Source organism: Haliotis asinina, chromosome 2, assembly GCF_037392515.1.
Source record: "Haliotis asinina isolate JCU_RB_2024 chromosome 2, JCU_Hal_asi_v2, whole genome shotgun sequence".
In the NCBI taxonomy this organism is placed as follows: Eukaryota; Metazoa; Mollusca; class Gastropoda; order Lepetellida; family Haliotidae; genus Haliotis; species Haliotis asinina.
Genome location: NC_090281.1, coordinates 22,397,243 through 22,416,654, shown reverse-complemented (window position 1 = coordinate 22,416,654; position 19,412 = coordinate 22,397,243). Strand labels below are relative to the sequence as shown.

General features: G+C 38.2%; 1 protein-coding gene across 3 annotated transcripts in view; it reads left to right on the top strand.

Moving 5' to 3' along the window:
* The first annotated feature begins 6,916 nt into the window (after positions 1-6,916).
* LOC137273400 (uncharacterized) overlaps positions 6,917-19,412 on the top strand; it is a 131,938-nt gene continuing 119,442 nt past the window's right edge. For 2 of the 3 annotated variants that reach the window (XM_067806059.1, XM_067806058.1), the window contains exon 1: positions 6,930-7,004. The gene's annotated coding sequence lies outside the window, so the exon portion shown is untranslated. Of the gene's footprint in view, positions 7,005-19,412 lie in introns of all 3 variants that reach the window. The other variant, XM_067806056.1, reaches the window with a different exon arrangement.

Below are 19,412 nucleotides of genomic sequence, written 5' to 3'. Positions count from 1 at the left end.
CCGATTACACACTGCCACAGAAACAATGCAGTTTTACCTGTAAATAAAAGATCAGTTGTATGGTAAAAATTGTATGAAAATCTGCCGTACCATTATTTATTTGGGATTAGAGTTGACAAGCGTCCTAGTGTTATGAGAGTCTCTTACTTATATCTAAAACTCCCTGAATCTCAAATATATTCATCTTTCTTAAAAAAATACCTTAATCACTCTTTCCAAAGTTAGGGGCTTCCGGGTAGCCAGTAGTTAAAGCGTTGGCTCGTCACGCTGAAGACAAAGGTTCGATTCCCCACATGGCTACAGTGTGTGAAGCTCATTTCTGGTGTCCCCCTCCGTGTTATTCCTGGAATATTGCTAAGTGCGGTTTGTCACTGGTTTGTCTGGTCCAGACTCGATAATTTACAGACCGCCGCCATATAGCTTGAATATTTCTGCCTAAACTAAACTCATTCACTCACTCATTTTCCACGATTCAGCTGAGGTAGGCAGACAACAACTGGGATTGCATAATTCCAGCTTGGATGCTTGTATTTTTAAGCTAGGTGAAACACAATGTGTTCAGTTCCCAGGCGGGGAGAGTGGTGAAGGGATAAGTCATATCGTACCAGCAAGAAACATACTGGTAGCTTGAAATGAATACGCCACGTTGTCATTGTGAGATTTTAGCTCGCTATGCTTCACATTTCGTATGATGGATGTATTTGTCTTGTAAAAAGCGAAATGTTTCTCGTTCGTCGTCGCGTCACTCTCATTTGTGTGCGTAACAATTTTTATAGATATTTTGAAAAAATAATTTTGAGTTTGCCGCGTCCCGATCATCCATTTGTAAACAATAAGAATGATTGTCTGTAAGAACGAGAGTGGTTGAATCTACAACTCATTAACGCGTGTTTACCGTTCCAAACTGTATTTCCGAGAGAGAGAGAAACAATGTGTTCCTCGCTCGTCACTTTTTTCTATAAAAAAAAAAAAAAAATATTTAAAAAAAAATTAAAGATAAAAATAAAGTCCTACCGCTCTCTTCACTTTTGAAAAAAAAAAATGTGCCCGAGAAACAATTAATTTCTTTATGCAGCCTTAATATTCTGGATCTTGATGGAACGTGAAGGGTAATTTTACCAAGAAGTAAGAAGTAATACCAATTTCTGAATGGACACTGTATAGCGGATCTAATTGTAACACGGGGTTTATTTATATCTTTTCTACTCAAATAAATATTGATGTTTTCTACGAAGAAATTGAAGAAGATGAAGTACGAGGAAAATTGAATTGTTTCCGTAGGGTGTAGGAAAGTGACAGTGCATGTAACGATTAAGGTATTCGCTCTAAACCAGGCACAGATAACCTCGGTGGAGGGGGGCGGGTGGGTGGTTCCTGTCCCCTCTGGAAATGACAGAGAGGTAGATATTTTTTGTTTTCGGTAGACGCAAGAAGGACAAATTTTCTGGCAATGTGTTTATGTAACTCATACAGTGATATTTAGGCGTATATTTTCTCAGTGATATTATTTCTTCGCAATATTTACAAAACCCATCCCCTAGAAGACAAAATGGGAGATTCCAAGCTAAAATTAGAATTTTGTTGTGGCGCGTTCAATAGCATGGAGCTTTTAAAGGCATTCGAGGCTGCATGCCACCATGAGACCGGGATGCTTGTCTTGGACTGTCGGTACAAGTTGGTAGCGTTTATTCAACAGCTGTATTCAGCCAGGGATTTGGTGCTCGTACCAGGCATTTTACGACAGCTTACGACAGCTTACGAGCTTTTCAACGGAGTATATGTATTGCATATGGCGATTTGAAAGAACACTGTTTTCTTTTCGCCACATGGACACGAAAGGTTTTAAAAATCATTCCGTGCCTTAGAATATAGGCATATTAATTTATTAACAAAGACCCAACATAACCCTAAACCCTAGCCACTCGAACTGATCACAACAAAACGAATACATTTCAAGCAACGGTTAGATCTACATGCGAAACTCCCATAGTCACGTTTGCTTGTCATCGGTTGTCGTCGTCATGTCTCACCCGTCTTTGTGGGATGTGTCTCATAATCCAGTCACTGGATTGTCTGGTCCAGACTCACCCTCAGCAGGAATTTTCCTGTGTGCAACGGTATTTTACAATGGACAAAGAAAAAATGCTTCATGATATTTCTAAGTGTCGTTTGTCCCCATGAATGTACCCATGTATTTTCTCTGGTCGAAATCTAATGCGAAAGCCCGTTACAGGAAGCTGTCTGTGGGTTTCTGTCGTGACGGTTTGTTAACCTTGTTCTTTCAGCTTCATTTACTTTTTAACACAACGTCTTAGGCCATGCGTCCGTAAGAGCACATTTTACTGCAGTGAGTTTAGTTCTACGCCGCACTCTGCAATATTCCAGCTATAAGGTGGAGCTCAGCAGATAATCGAGTGTGGACCAGACAATCCAGTGATCAACAGAATGAGCATTAATCTGCGCAATTGGGAACCGAAACGTGTCAGCGAGTCTGACACCTGATCTTATTAGTCGTCTCTTACAACAAGCATAATCGCCTTTTGTGGCCAGCATGGGTTGCCGGAGACCTATTCTATCCTGGATCTCCAGCATGTCTTTTTACTGCTCTTCATCTGACTATCTGTACAGGCTTGCGAAGCAGTCATAAAAGACTTAGGCTGACAGTAAAGTTGAAATAAGCCTTTTATTAAGGTTGTCCTCTTTTTTTATTTCAAATGTTGCTTTCTTTGTCACATTTTATAAATAATGGAAAAATTACCATAAACCCATTTCTTCTTTCCATTCTATGCCTTCCCTAAACCTAATGTGAAATAGCCACTGGCCCACTGGTCCACTGCTAGTAGAAATCAAGCCAGGCCAGTAAGTGCCCACAGACAGTGGCCTGACTGCCTGGTAAATTTTGATGGGGTCATGTAAATATGTCACTCTCTCCAACTTGTTGAGTTACAACACACTTTTTTATCCTGTATGGCCTGATAATGATTTAATAATCATGAAAACTATGTCAAGCTGACAGTATCTTATTCTCATCTATTTCAGTTTGTAACCTTTTTTTAGTTTCTACATTCAGGTTTTGGGTGGAGTTATTTTGTGGGCTAGTAACTTTCATGCATAGCTAGCTTGACTGGCTAGCAAAATTTTGAAACCATTTCACACACTTCCTAAACCTATCCCTAAGCCTAACATAACGCTGAATATAAACCCTATACACATGTCCTAAACCCTAAGAAATAATTGTAATAAATTTATTTAAAGAAGAAGAACTCTTACCAAAATAAAATGAGAGACAGGTAACTTATGTAAAATGCTCTTGATTGAATGACTAAGTGAGTGAGTGTTGTTTAATGCCAGTATTGTAGCATTATCGTGGTACTGTATTCCTACACTTGTAGTTACCCTATGTAAAATCCAAATGGCACTACTATGTACATCCATGATGTTGTTCTCTGCACATATTTTTAGTAACGTGGTGTAATAACTATATCATATTTACATCAGTCATAACTTTCTGTACATTTGTGATGTCCTTGTATATATCCTTTTCAGTATATCTAAATGAGACACAATCTTTTGTACATCTATGTGCACAGATATATATTATGTACATGCAATGCTATAAAATGGATGGAAATGTAACCAAGAAGTGGAAAAAAAAGAAGAAAATAAAATGGTATTGGAATCTAGATTCACACATTCACACATTGTACCTATGTGGGAAATCAAACTCAGGTTTAATGCAATGAATGAATGCTTTAATGACTGAAATCCCCAACTAGCTCAAATAGAAAGGATATTGGCATAAATTCTGTGTTGCAATATGCTGCATGATAAACTTTCTATATCTCTTAAAATGATGAAGATTTTCCAATTTCCAAATGTTTCCAAATATCTGCCTTACCTCTGTTATCTAGTATGGCTTACAAATTAATTAGACCCATGAAGGTCCAGGGTAAAATAGGCCTTCAGCAACCATGCTTGCCATAAAAGGCGACTAAGCTTGTTGTAAGAGGCGACTAACAGGATTGGGTGGTGGGGCTTACTGACTTGGTTGACACGTCATCGGTTCCCAAATGTGCAGATCGATGGTTATGTTGTTGGTCCCTGGATTGTCTGGTCCAGACTTGATTATTTACAGACCACCGCCATATAGCTGGAATATTGCAGAGTGGGATGTAAATCTAAACTCACTCACTAACTCACTTACAAATTAAAAATGTTTTGTACTTATTTCAACCTTTTGGATTGTGATATATTGGTACTACCTTTAACTGACAACTAGAAGTTGTCTACCTGTATTGTGAAAGTATTTCACAGCGATCATGTTGACAAGTGTATTCACAGGAATTTGTATAACATTTTGCAGATAAACCGGTAATGCTTCATAACACTTTGAACAGAAATTGATTGAGTCATCTATCATTCAGGGTTTCACGATTTCATCTGTGACAATACACTCTTATTATTTCAGACCCGTGACAGTGGGTCATATAGCAGGATATTGGCAGTTTATTAAACACACCCTGTACAACAATGTTATCAAGGAAGCTGTTGTTGGTGACAAGAATCAGTTCTGACAGATGAACAGGAAAATATGGTATATTCATGCATCAGAGTTAGAATGATGGAAAACATTACTTTATTGGTTTGGTGAAATGTTAACAATCCGAGGCTTCACATCCCCATCTACACCCTCACTGACACCCACACCTTCATCATCACCCCACTCAAGCCCCCACATTCACTCTCACTGACACCCTCCCTCACACCTTCACCATCACACATCATCTCTTTCACACCCCACATACACCCTCCCTCACACCTTCATCACACATCACCCCTCTCACATCCCCACCTACACCCTCATTGACACCCACACCTTCACCATCACCCCACTCACACCCCCAGATTCAACCTTACTGACACCCTCCCTCACACCTTCACCATCACACATCATCCCTTTCACACACCCATCTACACCCTCACTGATACCCTCACCCACACTTTCACAACCATGGGTCACCCCACTCACCCACCCCCCAACCTACACCCTCACCGACACCCTCACCTGCACATTCAACATCACACATCACCCCTCTCAAGCCAACACCTACAACCTCACCCACACCCTCACTCACACCCTCACCATCACATATCACCTCTCTCACACCTACACATACACCCCCTCTGAGACACCTTACCCCCCTTACACCTTTACCATCACACATCACCCCACTCATACCTCTATCAACACCCTCACTCAGAACCCTCACTCACACCTCCACCCATCACATATCACCCCTCTCACACCCCCACTTACACTATTATTGACGCCTCATCCACAGCTTCACCATCACATATCACCCCTCTCACACCCACACATATGCCCTCATTCACACCCTAACACACAGGGATGAGAAATTTCCGCGGATCCGCGGAAATCCGCGTTTTTTCACATCCCCAGGGTCATTTTTCTGAAACGTCTAAATATATATACAGTGTTAATATTGATTTTAGAAGCCATATTTAGTATGTAAAATGCCAAAATCCCAGGAGCTTCCGGGGGGCTTCGCCCCCTTGGGCCCCCGACCAGGCTCCGCCCAGACCCCCGACTAGTTTTCAGCTGTAAATGAAAATTTCCATTCTCATCCCTGAACACATCACCCCTCTAACACCCCATCACACATCACCCCACTCACACTCCTATCTACACCCTCACTGACACCTCATTCACACCTTCACCATCACACATCATCCCACTCACACCACCCCCTTATACACCCTCATTGTTGCGCTCTCACATCACCCCCCTGACACCCCATCACACATCACCCCACATACACTCTCACTGACACTCTCATCCACACCTTCACCATCACACATCACCCCTCTCACAACCCCACATACACCCTCATGGACACCTTCACCCACACCTTCACTATAACACATTACCCCTCTCACATCCCCACCTACACCCTCACTGACACCCTCACCCACACCTTCATCATCACACATCACTCCTCTCACGACCCGTGAAGGTCCCGGGGTAGAATAGGCCTTCAGCAACCCATGCTTGCCATAAAAGGAGACTATGCTTGTCGTAAAAGGCGACTAATGGGATTGGGTGGTCAGGCTCGCTGACTTGGTTGACACGTCATTGGTTCCCAGTTGCACTGATCACTGGATTGTCTGGTCCAGACTTGATTATTTACAGACCGACGTCATATAGCTGGAATTTTGCTGAGTGCGACGTAAAACTAAACTCACTCACTCACTCCTCTCTCACCTCCCACATACTATTACCCCACTCAATGAGCCTTTACACCTTCACTCAGTCAGTGACTCAGCTCATACATCCCCCACATTATCACCCATCACCCTCTCACACCTACCCCAAATCCTCCCCATCCCCCAGTCACTTTGTCCACCTAAGCACTCCACCCATACATTCTCCAATACCATCACGCACATGTTCCACAGAGACTCTCTGCCCATACCTACCACTCCTACATCTTACTGACCCCCTAGTTACACCCATCCTCCCTCTCACACCCAAACCCTCACCCATACCTTCTAACCTCACCAGCCATCCCATCCCTCAACCATCTGTACCCTCCGTCACAATAGCCACAAAATATCGCTCCCCATCTGTCATCTCAGGACCTTAGCAAGTTTCAGACAGGAAAAACCAGTATAGAATTACTTGAGCTTAAACATCTTTTGCCTTATTTAAATGTTCATAAAAGGTAGGTCATGAAAATATACGTAGAGATGTTTGCCAAAGTTGTGTTAGTGCTTCTATACTCAAAAGGCCCTGTGTGTATAGAACGCCGTGCAGGGAGTACCTGTTGCCGTTGTGTAATGTACAATGGATCGCTGAAATAAACGTGACTACCATCAAGCAGTCATGGTCTGTTTCATTTCAGCTGGGACACTGACACTGCAGTAGAGGAGGAGAAGACACACCTGTCCACCAAACCTTCTCTCTATCCACTTGGTGATTACAGGTAGGTGATAATTTCACCATTTAATATCCTGAGGAACGGATGATGTAATAACATTGAACAGATCATCTGATAACATGTAAATGTGTTGAGACTGGCATGATTTCTTTGTATGTCTCACAGAACATGTTTACCTTAGTCATGCTAACGCTTGGCCTGGGAATATGAGACTCCGTTTGATGGGTATTGTTTCTATTAAACTGGAAGAAAGACACGTACACACATATATTTTTGTTTCAGCCATTTAAAGAATTTCAGATATTTTGAAGTACCATTAATAATTTATGTGCGTCTACATGAAGAAATTGATTCATTTGTAGGTAATTTGAAGCGACCTTTGTCACGCTTGTATAATTGTATACACCCTGTCACACATTCTGAGTTGCTTACATGAATGTCAAGTTTTTGAAAGTTTTTCTGGTGTTTTTAACTGATGTATGTAAAGGTGAAAAGATTAGATAGAAGAATTTATTTACAGATTATAACAGTATTACTTGCTTTATAGATGACACGTTTAGTCAAGGTAGATGTAAATACTTTCATGATTAAATCTTTGAAGGGCATTTAGAAGTGGAATGCATAAGAAAAGCAAGATTTATAGATGTCAACTTCTGTATTGTGAATAACATGATGTTGTGGAGTGTATACTTGCTCCTTCATACTTCCTACCATTCACCTGATGAAGGAGTGAGACGTAATCTCGGAAACATCATGTTATTAACAGTAATGAAGTTGCTTTTGATGTTTGCAATTTTGTTAAATCAGCGGAGAAATATACCTTTTGTTATTTGCTCCTTTCAGCAAACTGATATGTAATATGTACATACCATCAGAATGTTTGACTGAATATCATATTTATCATTTCAAAATAGTTCTAAATAATTCATGTGTATACCAGTTCTTTTTCTTGACCTTAGGACATTGTAGTATGTATTCTTCTTTTGCGAGTTAATGGGATGTAAATATTGAGTCTGAATGTTCTAGAGAAATATTCAGTCAAACAGGTTTGACAAGCTCACACTGACCTGAGTTTGATGGATGGTGTAAGAGAACGCAAGACTGTAGTAGTCAAACTGTCAGAGCAGGTGGTCAGCTCATTCTGACCTTCCTGAGACTGACCTCTCTAGCCAGAAACCCTCCTTGTTTATTAGTTTGATGAGCAGTTGGTTGACATGATATAAAGTTGGATCTCTGTAAACTTGTTTTGTTAAGAACATAGCTGTCAGTCTGGTTTAGTTGGAATGTTTACCTGTTCTGTAAGAAGCACTTGTTTATGAATATTTTACATGCATGCATATTTACAATTGAGAGGTGTGCAGAGAAAATTCCTTGGAAAAAAGTAGTGGGGAAAAAAGTCTTCCTTTGCACAGGAAAATAAGGCCCTTAAAAAGTCCCATTTTTTCTACAATTTTCTGAGAAGGCAGTCTCTTTGTTTGGGTAGTAATCTTTACCTGCCCTTTGTGATAATCTTTACCTGTCCTTTGTGAAGTTTTTGTTGTTTATGAACAGTTAGCATGCATGTGTATTAATGTCTGAGAAGGCAGTCTCTTTGTTCGGGTGGTCAGGGGGTTGATGTGGTCAATAACGCAGTGGATTAAAGGTCACATGCACCGTTGAAACACAACTTTGCAGATTCTGATGCCTTTCAGTGTGCGCTTACCGAAACAAATCATCAAAAATACCAATTCAACCTATAAAGTTGAAAAAAAAATGTGATTAAAAAAGCCTGCAAAATTGGAGTTCAAATGATTCACTAATTTTCCCCAAGTGCTGGGAAAAAATGTTGTTTCAACAGCTATGCTGCGCTGCGGTTATAATGTAGTGAATAGGCTCGTGGAGCTTTAAGCAGTATGCCTGCCCGGATTATGAGGTCATGAGCAGTAGTCTAATACACAAGCAAGTAAATAATCTACTTGTTACCAAACTTATGTATCTGCCCGTCTGTCTGCTAATGACAATTATGCAATGCACAACTCACTGACCACATGCAATTAACACCTATCTGACTGAGCCCAGACTATGAATTTGTATCTGATTAAAATAAGTTATGAATTTGTATCTGATTAAAATATAAGGGACTGAAACAGTTGAAAACCTTGTTTAGTGAGAGGATGTTTAATTTATAGAACATTCATTTTCTCAAGTTCACCTAGAAATGCAAGGTTACATTAATCATATAGACTTCTTCAGAAAGTAATGGCATTCTGAGTCTGTCATAAATGGATATGTGGAAGTGTCATGGCAGCCTGTCAATAGCTGCCTTTGTTCAATGAGTCATGTCAGGACATTGATTATCGGTATTGTTCAAGGCAACAGCTTGATACTGATCTCAGAGACATTCAAAAAGCACAAGAATGTATCACATTTGTACACATTCATTTGTTGTCTTTCTTTTTAGGTTTGTGACTGTGATAGATGTGATTTTATGAGATGTATTCATGTCACAGAAAAAATGTCAAGAGTACAAACTTGTATCCATATACGTACCACCGCTGCCATTACTCAAAGAGGTTTTTGTTAACACCTCATATTGGTTTCAGTCATTAGAACGCATCACTTTTAGGTGATTTATTTTCGGAACCAAGTGGTATGTGGATTTCGTAAATGATTATTACATTCAGAATATTTTATGCATTTCTTGCATAAAATGCTAATTTTGTGTGAATGTGGTAGTGGAAAAATTTTGAATTTACACCGACATGTGTCTGTGTCTATTTCAGTAATAAATACCAGACTGAATGTTGTTATAATTTTGTTTTAAAGTCAGCTGAATTCTTGTTTCCATGGCAATGGTTGAAGGTGGATGTCATTGTCACTATGACATGAGGTAAAATGGGGTTTAACGTTGCACTTAAGATTATTTCCCTTATATGGCAATGTGCATACGTCTGTATGTGTGGCTGCTTGCACTAGACTGGCTTTATACTGCTAGCTCACTGAGATACCAAGATAGCAGGAATATCCCACTCACACACATTATAGTGACTCCAAGCCAATAAGTGTTTGTTTTACCCATTAATGCTGAATGCCATACCGGGACCAACAAGAACCAGATTTTAATGTCTTTTGGTATGATGTCTCCAGGATCGAGCATGTGACTTTTGGCTTGCCAGGTGGACACTCTAACTGCTACACCACAGAGATGGCTCCTTATTATATGACAAAGATGTAGTGTTTTTATATGCTCTTCAATGAAAGTAGGGGATCTTCATTTTTTTATTATTTACAATTAAAAATATTTAGGAGATTTTTTGGAGTCGATCAATGTGGATATGATATTATTGAATCTTTTGAGAGTGCATCTCCATTTGCGCTTCCTTACAACCATAGCTATTTGGAATGTAGTCGCTTTTGAAATATGATTGGTTGTATGGCATGTAATTGGCATGTATACAATTTTCATTTTAAAACAAACACTAACAAATGTACGATGCAAGATGAGTGTCAAAATTAATGTTCTAAGTGATTTCTTGACCTTGAAAAAACGTCAAAATCAAGATTGGGACCCCAAACACGTGTATTGGGCTACTGCGTTGTGCACGTGCATATCATGCGTTGTGTTTAGGAGTGGTAATAGAGGGAAATGGTGGTGTGTTCATAAGATGTCTGTCCTTGAAATGTTTGTTTACGTTTACACTTCCTATCCAAATTGAAAGTTCATTATCCCCTACTTTTTTTAAGAGTATATATTTATGAGATAGAGGCATTTATAACAGAGATCTTTGTTAACTGGCTTAAAATTGAGAATATTCAAGGTCAAATTATATAACTATTTAACACACTTCTGTATGAGATATTGCAGCTGATATGACCAGCTAACTTATTCTCAGACAGTTTCAGTATACTGACTTCAGTTGAATATGTTGACTATTACTGTAGATATTTCCTGTAAAGGGTTATTGATTTATATAAGAACCCATTGAATATTGTGTGAATATTGAGTGTGGTATGACAATTGTCATGATGAAAGGAAGTATTGATGTGTTATCAATCATGTGTGTCAGTACATTGTTATGATAAGGGTCTTGGGTCCAAGAGAGCGTTCCGGTGAAATCCCTTACCTAACTCGTGTGCTGGTCTGCTTGGGGAAACAGACCCTGCTGGTCAGCGACCTTGTTTCAAAAGTGATCGTTCGCAAGATCTCGGTAATTTCCGGATGCATCATGAAAACTAGAACCTCTTCCCGAGTGCGATACTCAAATGTTTCTTCTAGACAGAACTCAGTCATGTCATATTTGTTTCTCCACATTGCTTGCATTAGTCAAGTTGAATCTAAGTCGATGTAACGCGTGTTCTGATTGGACAGAAAAAAGGGAGATAAATCTGCTGCCATTTTTTGCCGCTAGGGGATTTTATGAGAACCGTGAAATATGGCCGTATTAGAACAGAGGTTCGTAGGAAGATATGACAAGTAACCTCTGTGGGAAGAGAATGCGGAACAACATGTGCGGCCACAGAGAGTCAGTAAAGGGCTAGAGCTGACTTGTGCTGGGAGTGTAAACCCTACTGATAAACAAATGGAATTTGTGACTATTTAACTAAATTTGAAACAATACCAAAATTATGATTTGCTGACTTATACAAAAAATGGGTGTAACCTACTATAACCAATGAAATGCAGGATAAACAAAATGGGGTGTGTCCTACCAGAACAACTTCAGTGACCAGACAGGGGGAGTACTTAATCTCTTAATCCTATTCCAAGTGGCATCAATCTTGTTGGCACATTTACTGGATGCATGATTTCTTATGGGGGCTGGATCTTCACCCTCAGTTGGTGTTTGTATAATGTTATTATAATGTAGGTGATGCCATGTTTACCCTATTAAATCAGATTATTAAACCGTCGAGTCATAACTCTTGTCTTACTGAAACGCTTGCCTTAATAGTTGAGTCCTTACTACCTCAGGCTAGGATTTATCTGTGAAACTGTATTGTTGTAACTTATACCTTTCCAATAGTATGTCTGTGAGATGAGTTTTACTACTCTGGACAGGAGTCTTTTTCTAAGCTTTTACAGATACATGATGAAACAATGATATTCTATATTTATATTTTCCTAATATCTGATTCTTAATGTATTGCTCCTGCTGGTTATAATGAATAATGAATTTTCATATAAATTGTTTTTTAATGATAAGACAATCCTTGTTGTACTGATCTGGGTATGTCTGAAAAGTAGCAACAATTTTATGCTTGTCAGCCATCATACAAGTTTTTCTGGTGTTCTTAACAAACTCATTCAAAGGTGAAAAGAGAAAGCAAATGTTTTTTTTACAGATTAAAACGATATTGCTTGTAGATATCACCCGCTGTATAGATGGCGTATTTAGTTAAGGTTGATGTAAATACTTTCATGATTAAATCTTTGAAGGGCATCTTCAATATCTTTTATCATCAATATATCATTTTCAGTTTTTACTAAAAACATTACTCTGGTAGTTTTCACAAATTAAATGCATTGATAATGATACATTCCTTCTGATAAAAGATATCAACATAATCAACATAATAAAATTGACAATATTGACTTGAAAATCATCATTAATTTTAAATTTTTTACGTTAAACATAAATAGTTATTGAGTATTTGCCCTAGATGTGAACATTTAGGAGTTATCATGACTCCCTGGTGTCATGAGAGGGAGTGAACTTCAGTTTTGAACTTCCATCAAGACGTCAACTGTGACTGTTTAATAACAATAAAAAAACCCAAGGTAAACAGGTCAGGTATTTAATCAGCACTGAACAGTTAAGTGGCAAACAATAAACTAAGTAGGTTTAAACAACAGCAAATCACAAGCTTAGATTATTTGAACTCATGACAACAATGATGCAAGCTTTTAAATTCACTACATATTTGAGACAATTTGTGCATCTAATACAGATTTTGTTTTATGTCAGGGCAAATACTGGTTATATCTTTAAAGTACTGACTGAAAACATGTATGTAAATTAAGTTATTCAAGTAAGAATGGAGAGATTCCCATGACAATCAGTTGTCATGTAATTTCTCTTCAAGCTGGAAAGGTAGGCGTGATCAAACTTCAATCCATTTTTATTCTAATGATCCCTTGAGCTGACTGACCTGTTGACACCAATATGGACACCAGGCATTGAACACCTCATGCTGCTAGTTGTCATGGTCAAGTGTATGTGCTTAGAGAGAAAACAGACGTCCTCACTCGGTAAACATTTCAGTCTATTCTGGCAGCCCAAGGGCCATGTTTGTCACGACTGATTGATCAACTGTGAATATCCATCCTGTCAACACATCTTTACAAACTTGAGGTGATTTGAAGTTCTGCAGCTGTATGGACTAATTGGCCAACCAAACCTGTCTGCAGTTTGAAATAGACAGTACCGTTGTATCATTTGTTGGAATATAGAACTGGAGTATGAAAGGAAGTGACCATTTCCTTGCAGTGTGAAACTATAAAGGTATGTGTTTTACCTGTCTAAAAACAACTTCAAGAAAAATCCACTGTTAATCTGCCATTATCATACAGGGAAGATGTTTTTCTACACAAAATTATATATATTTAAAAATTTAATGTTTGAATCTTACAAATTTATGGATGATAACTTCTTTGTTGCACAGAGCAGTGTTTCATCGTACATCCTTACATCATTATCAAACTAAAAGTGAATATATTAATGTATATATGCTTCTCACAATTTGGTTGTAGTCACATTTGGCTTGATAGCGATGTAAGAATCTACATCAAAACGTCACTGAATGCAATAAATAAGAAATTGTATCCATAAAGTTTTGTGCATCATTTTTGGATAAAGAACTTCAGAATGCCGATCAAACAGAATACAATATGTTTCAATCAATTCCTGACAAGAAATGAAAGTTACATACATAAATATATGCCAGTGTTAGACAGTCTTGACGCATGTAATTGGAATGCCGAAAACTGTACAAAATGTAATTGTCTTAAAAAAACTGCAGTGAATACTTCACTTGTGCATCAACCGGCAGACATTTACATCAGAAAGGTAAATGTCATAACAGTCTTGAAGCAAATGGGATACATCTTGTGAATAGATCCAATAGCTTCAGGCCCCATTCTTCAGTCAGATATCCTGCCACAAAGCTTGTGTGTAGACAGATGTAACCGCAAGGTAGACTAGTGGGCAGATACTGATAGTATTTACTGACTGGAAATCAGTTTTTATACACATATATAGACAAAATTGTAATGAATAATCAACAAGGGCCTAGATTTTCGAAGCTCTCTTAGCGCTAAGATAGTTTTCGAAGCTCTCTTAGCGCTAAGATAGTCATAGGTTAAGGTTAATGTATGGAACTTATGACTATCTTAGCTCTAAGAGAGCTTTGAAAATCTAGGCCCTGGCCACCTGCTATAAAGTTTTGAAAGTGAATTTCTTTAAAGTTACTGTTGTCTTACTCCTGGTTTCATTTGTCCCCATGGTTACAATGTGTGAAGCCCATTTCTGGTATCCCACACTATGATATTGCTGAAATATTGCTAAAAGCAGCGTGCAAGTAAACTCACTCACTTACTGTTGTCTTGGTGAGGTGTTCCTAGTGTTTTTCTAGATGTAAACATGTGACCCTCTTGTGAATTTCAAGATCTGCCGCTGTTGAAGTTTGTCATATTATTTTGTTGCTGACGGTAGTACAGCAACTATGGAATAAAAATAGCTGCCTTTATTAACAGATGGCGTTAACAGTGTTTACTATATGTAAATGTTTGTTTATTGCACAAGTGGGTGCATGCTGTTCATAATCAATAATCTATTACAGGGCAGTCGGTTTCCATTTGATGTACTGCTTCAAGTCCACTCGGATCCCCTGTCCACACAGAACCTCAGTCCGTCTTGCCTGCATGGCTGTCTTTAGTGTCACTATTGTGTACACAATGTGTTGACTTGGTCCAGTTTAACACAGGTTTCAAGGGCTTGTATTCATCAGCTGGGTGTAACAGCATCATTCAACACAAGATACAATTATATGGAAGATAGGTGTAGTTTCAATGGTATCTGTCCAACAGCCTTTAACTGTTGTAAGCAATACCGCAGGTAAACCTTTATGACGCTTACTGTCTTTCAAAACACATTCAGACTCTTAGCTTTGTGATCTCAAAAGTGACGCCCAGATTGGTCGAGTGAAATGTTGTTTTGGTGTGACCAGAAATGGGTTATACCATTGTACTATTTGTACCACACACAGAGATCTGTTTTGGGCGAGATCAACAGTCTACCGTTCCAGTGCATGTACACCTAGAGATTGAGCTTACTGGTATAATCGTTAAGTACATGATAAATACAGGTATGTGCTCAAATCATTTCCACATACACATACATGAAAAGACAAACATCAAATATTTATTCTTTAATTAGAAGATAAAGCTACTTATTGTTGATTTAAGACCGCTTAATGTAATTTAAAAACTGTACAGGTTATTGTTCATTGTACATACAAATGCAGTTAATCAGTGATTTTAATTATTGGTCCTTGAACTGCCGTTTAAATACAGTTTTTGTGAGCCGTTAGCCAAGCAGAATCGCGTATATCACACAATGTTGTGCTACAAAGTTTATTTTCCCAAACTATCAAGTATTCATGAAACTTTTCTTCTTAAGGTATGAAAATGCCCTTGACCTTGAATTAAGGAGTCAGTGTTTCCTCTTGGGTCTGTGTCTGCAAACCTATGCCTTTAGAGTGAGTGAGTGAGTGAGTGAGTGAGTGAGTGAGTGAGTGAGTGAGTGAGTGAGTGAGTGAGTGAGTGAGTGAGTGAGTGAGTGAGTGAGTGAGGCTCTACATAGCTTTTACCAATATTTTTCAGCAATCAAGAAATGGTCCTTTTGGGATTCAAACCTGGTCCTTTGGGTGGTGTATGAAGGCATTAATCGCTAGGCTACCCTATCATCCTACAAGTTAAAGGAAGGAGCCAGTGTTCCTCCTATGCCAGATTTGGCTAATATGTGCCTTGATATTGAAATTAGGAGCCTGTTTAGCCACCTGATTTACATGTTCTTCTTAGTAGATAGGTTTGAACTTTAGAATTGAAGAATATTTTGCCCCATGGTCTGATGCAGGAAGGTTTATTACACCTTGGACATACATACGTTCAAAAGTTGAATAAAATCAACAAAACAAGAATAAAAAGTTGTGATAACAGGAAATTGTGATTCTGAATATTGCGTACATCATTTCTTGTGGACTGTGGATACTGAGTCGGATGACAAGTACATCTGAATATTTGAATGCATCCATTTATCAAAAAGAGAGCTGTTCACTTCTAAACACATTAAGTAAACAATTGCTTCATACAATGAAAACTGTTACTCATGGTATTGTCAATATTTGCGGAACTGGTTTCAAACACAAGTTTATAGGATATTCGTAAAGAACTTTCCAAGGGACATAAATTTATTTGAAATAAAGTTCAGCCAGTAGAGGGCGCATGAGTCAGTTGAATGCAATGTTGCATTAATTCAATCAAGCTAAATAAATAAATAATCTAAATATGTAAAATAAAATTAAACATATTTGGTGGCTGCTCCCTTAGGGCAGATAGTATTATTGAGAGAAATGCATTGTGAATTTTTAGAGAATTGTGTTGTGATATAGAGCACTTTACGCAGACAGATTCCTCCTAACTTTCAAGACTTCCTGTATCTCAGAATGACCAGACAGTTTCTGGCACAATCCTGGGCCCCATCCCAACGTGATCATAGCACTACGACTATCGTAAGTCTATGCTAAAGTACTGGCGTTAAAATCATCTTACCTCTACAAATGCTTATAGCCCAGAATGATGTGTTCCTAGTGTAAACAGCCTCGAGTGCAGGAATATCTTTCACATACCTATCAGATATGAACCTTTCGCCAGTAAGTGGGTCTTCATTCCTCCTGATGAGTCACACCTGTACAGGTGCCCCTGTCTGACACAGATTCAGGCCTTGAGGTACTGATGGCTGTGCATCATTTGAGACCTAGTCTTATCTTTACTTGGAAACTCACAGTTTCCACCAATATTATGTACATGTATGCAAGGTCAGTCGTTCAAAGGCAATTAGAAGTGAAGTAGTAATACAAGACAAATGTTACGGATAATAAAATATTGATTGATTGATTTTGTTTATTTTAGTTTTGATTCTAGTTTTGGCCTCGTCTTCAGGTGGACAGTGATCATAGTGAAGTGTATATGTATATGTGCTGGTAGCCAGATATATAAATTAACAGATTTAGCCCAGACACATTGTGAAAAATTAATCATGTTGTTATCCATAACATTTGTCTTGTATACAATGGAAGCCAACGATGTCGCCCTTAAAACTGACACTTCTAGCATGGAGCCATTCAACTTTTCCATATTGAATGACATATATAAACATCTCTAGGTTTTGGTAAGCAGCAGTGATCTATAGTCTTAATCAGTAACTGGGCCGTAAAATGCAGAGATTGCAGTGTTAGAAGTTTTTCAAATGTATCACAAGGCACTTGTATCGATGTTTATGTGCCGTTTGAGATGTAATTATGCCAATAGTGTTGAAAGGAAAATGGAGGTTATTTCAGATTTTGTTCATTGCATGTATTCATATGTTCACTTGTTTCCATTTGTATGTTTTTTTCTCTTTGATATTTAAACAAAATCATCACAAAACAATTTTTCTAAACAAAATAGGTTTATCAATATGCTTATAAGGACAGTGGGATTGGACTTTGATATTTGTTAAGCAGACTTTTTGCTAGTTAGTAAACAAATAGTTTAACAATATGTTTTTGGTGGTTCACTGACCCCTCCAAGGTCACTTCTAGGTACTATAGGTATATGGTGGGGTAATTTAGTCCTAAATGGTTAATGCGATGTTTCATCACACCCCACATGAGTACAGTGTGTGAAACCCATTTCTGGTGTCTCCATCTACTCTCCCCACCCTCACCCACACTAGAGCAATCTGTCACTGACTGAGGACCATTGAACCAATCTATTATGAATGTAAGTGTGATATTGGCACTTTCATGCTACGAATCTTCCGCTGTGGATCTGGGCTTTATGGCCATACAGTGTTTGTGTAGACTCAGTTCTGTACTGCATTCCGGCTTTTGTTTGTAAAGTATTGAGTTACAGGGTAATGGATGGGTACCGTCAGTGTTGTATACACTTTACTTTGTGGATAGATGAGCACAGTGTAAAAGAAAAAAACATTTTTAGGATTAGAACGGTCATTGACATACATCGACCATGTAGACGTTAAAAGGTAAATAATCTTGTCTGATGCTGTTTACTGGTTACCAGAAAATAAGTTTGACAAAAGTGTTAACTGTAGATAAGCTGAACTCACTTCATGCTGCTTTTTTTGTCTTCAAAATGTGGCTTATGTGTTAATGGTATTCGTATGTAATAGAAGTCTACAGTTCTTTTTTGACCTAATTATATTATAATCTGGTGAACTGACTACAGGAAATGGCTCACACGTGGTTACCTCATTACCTCATTATCAGTTTCCTCGCTAAATGTGATTCTGTTTATATAAATGAATTGCCTGTTAGTTCCACCTCCCCAAATAAACTTTGATAAATACAATTTGTCTAGGCTAGAAAAGTGAAGTAGATTTTGTGATGTTCTTCCTTGATTTATTTACAAAAGACCTAACACATTTTCAGTACAAACTCACTAAACTATGCATGGTAACTACTGCTGATGTTTACACGTCAATCAGATGGAAATGATCGTGATATGTCAAACTCTTTTTCCATGGTGTTCCATCAAAGTCATCATTGCCTGCACAGAACTCGTTTACTCATTCAATCTGTTCTTCATCAGAGTAACTTTTCATTTACATCTCCAGCAGTGGGGAGGACATCACAAAAGCAGGGTGTTCCAGGTGACGTTTTTGATCATACAATACTGCTGCAGTATTGTTTTGGTACTTGGATTTCCAAAACACATGTTCCTTTTCTCAGTCCTTCAGTCACAAATTCAGTCTGCCAATTGCTGATTTTCAGATTTATGAGTACAGAGTTGTGCAAAAAGTACTTGGACTCTTGATGTAATTTCCATAGACTAACATGTTAATTTGGTGTAGCATAAATAATTTTCATGAATTTAATTTTCCTAAGATCCAAATCAAATTTGCACATGTGTGAGGAGTCATTTTACCTACAATCACATAATTTCTGTTTGATTTTTCATTGCTTTATCTATCGAAATGGCAACAATTTACTCAACATGTGTACAGTGGCATGAACTCCTCTAACATGGTGGCCTATGGGAATGTACGTTGTGGAACCATACTTAAGTTGATACATGTGATGTCGTTAGTTTAATAGTGGTCGGTAAATTGAAACTGAAAATGAAATTGAATTAAAATTATGTGCTCAGAGAAGAGATCATTTCAATTTTGCTCGTCAGATTTTCACTTCATGAAA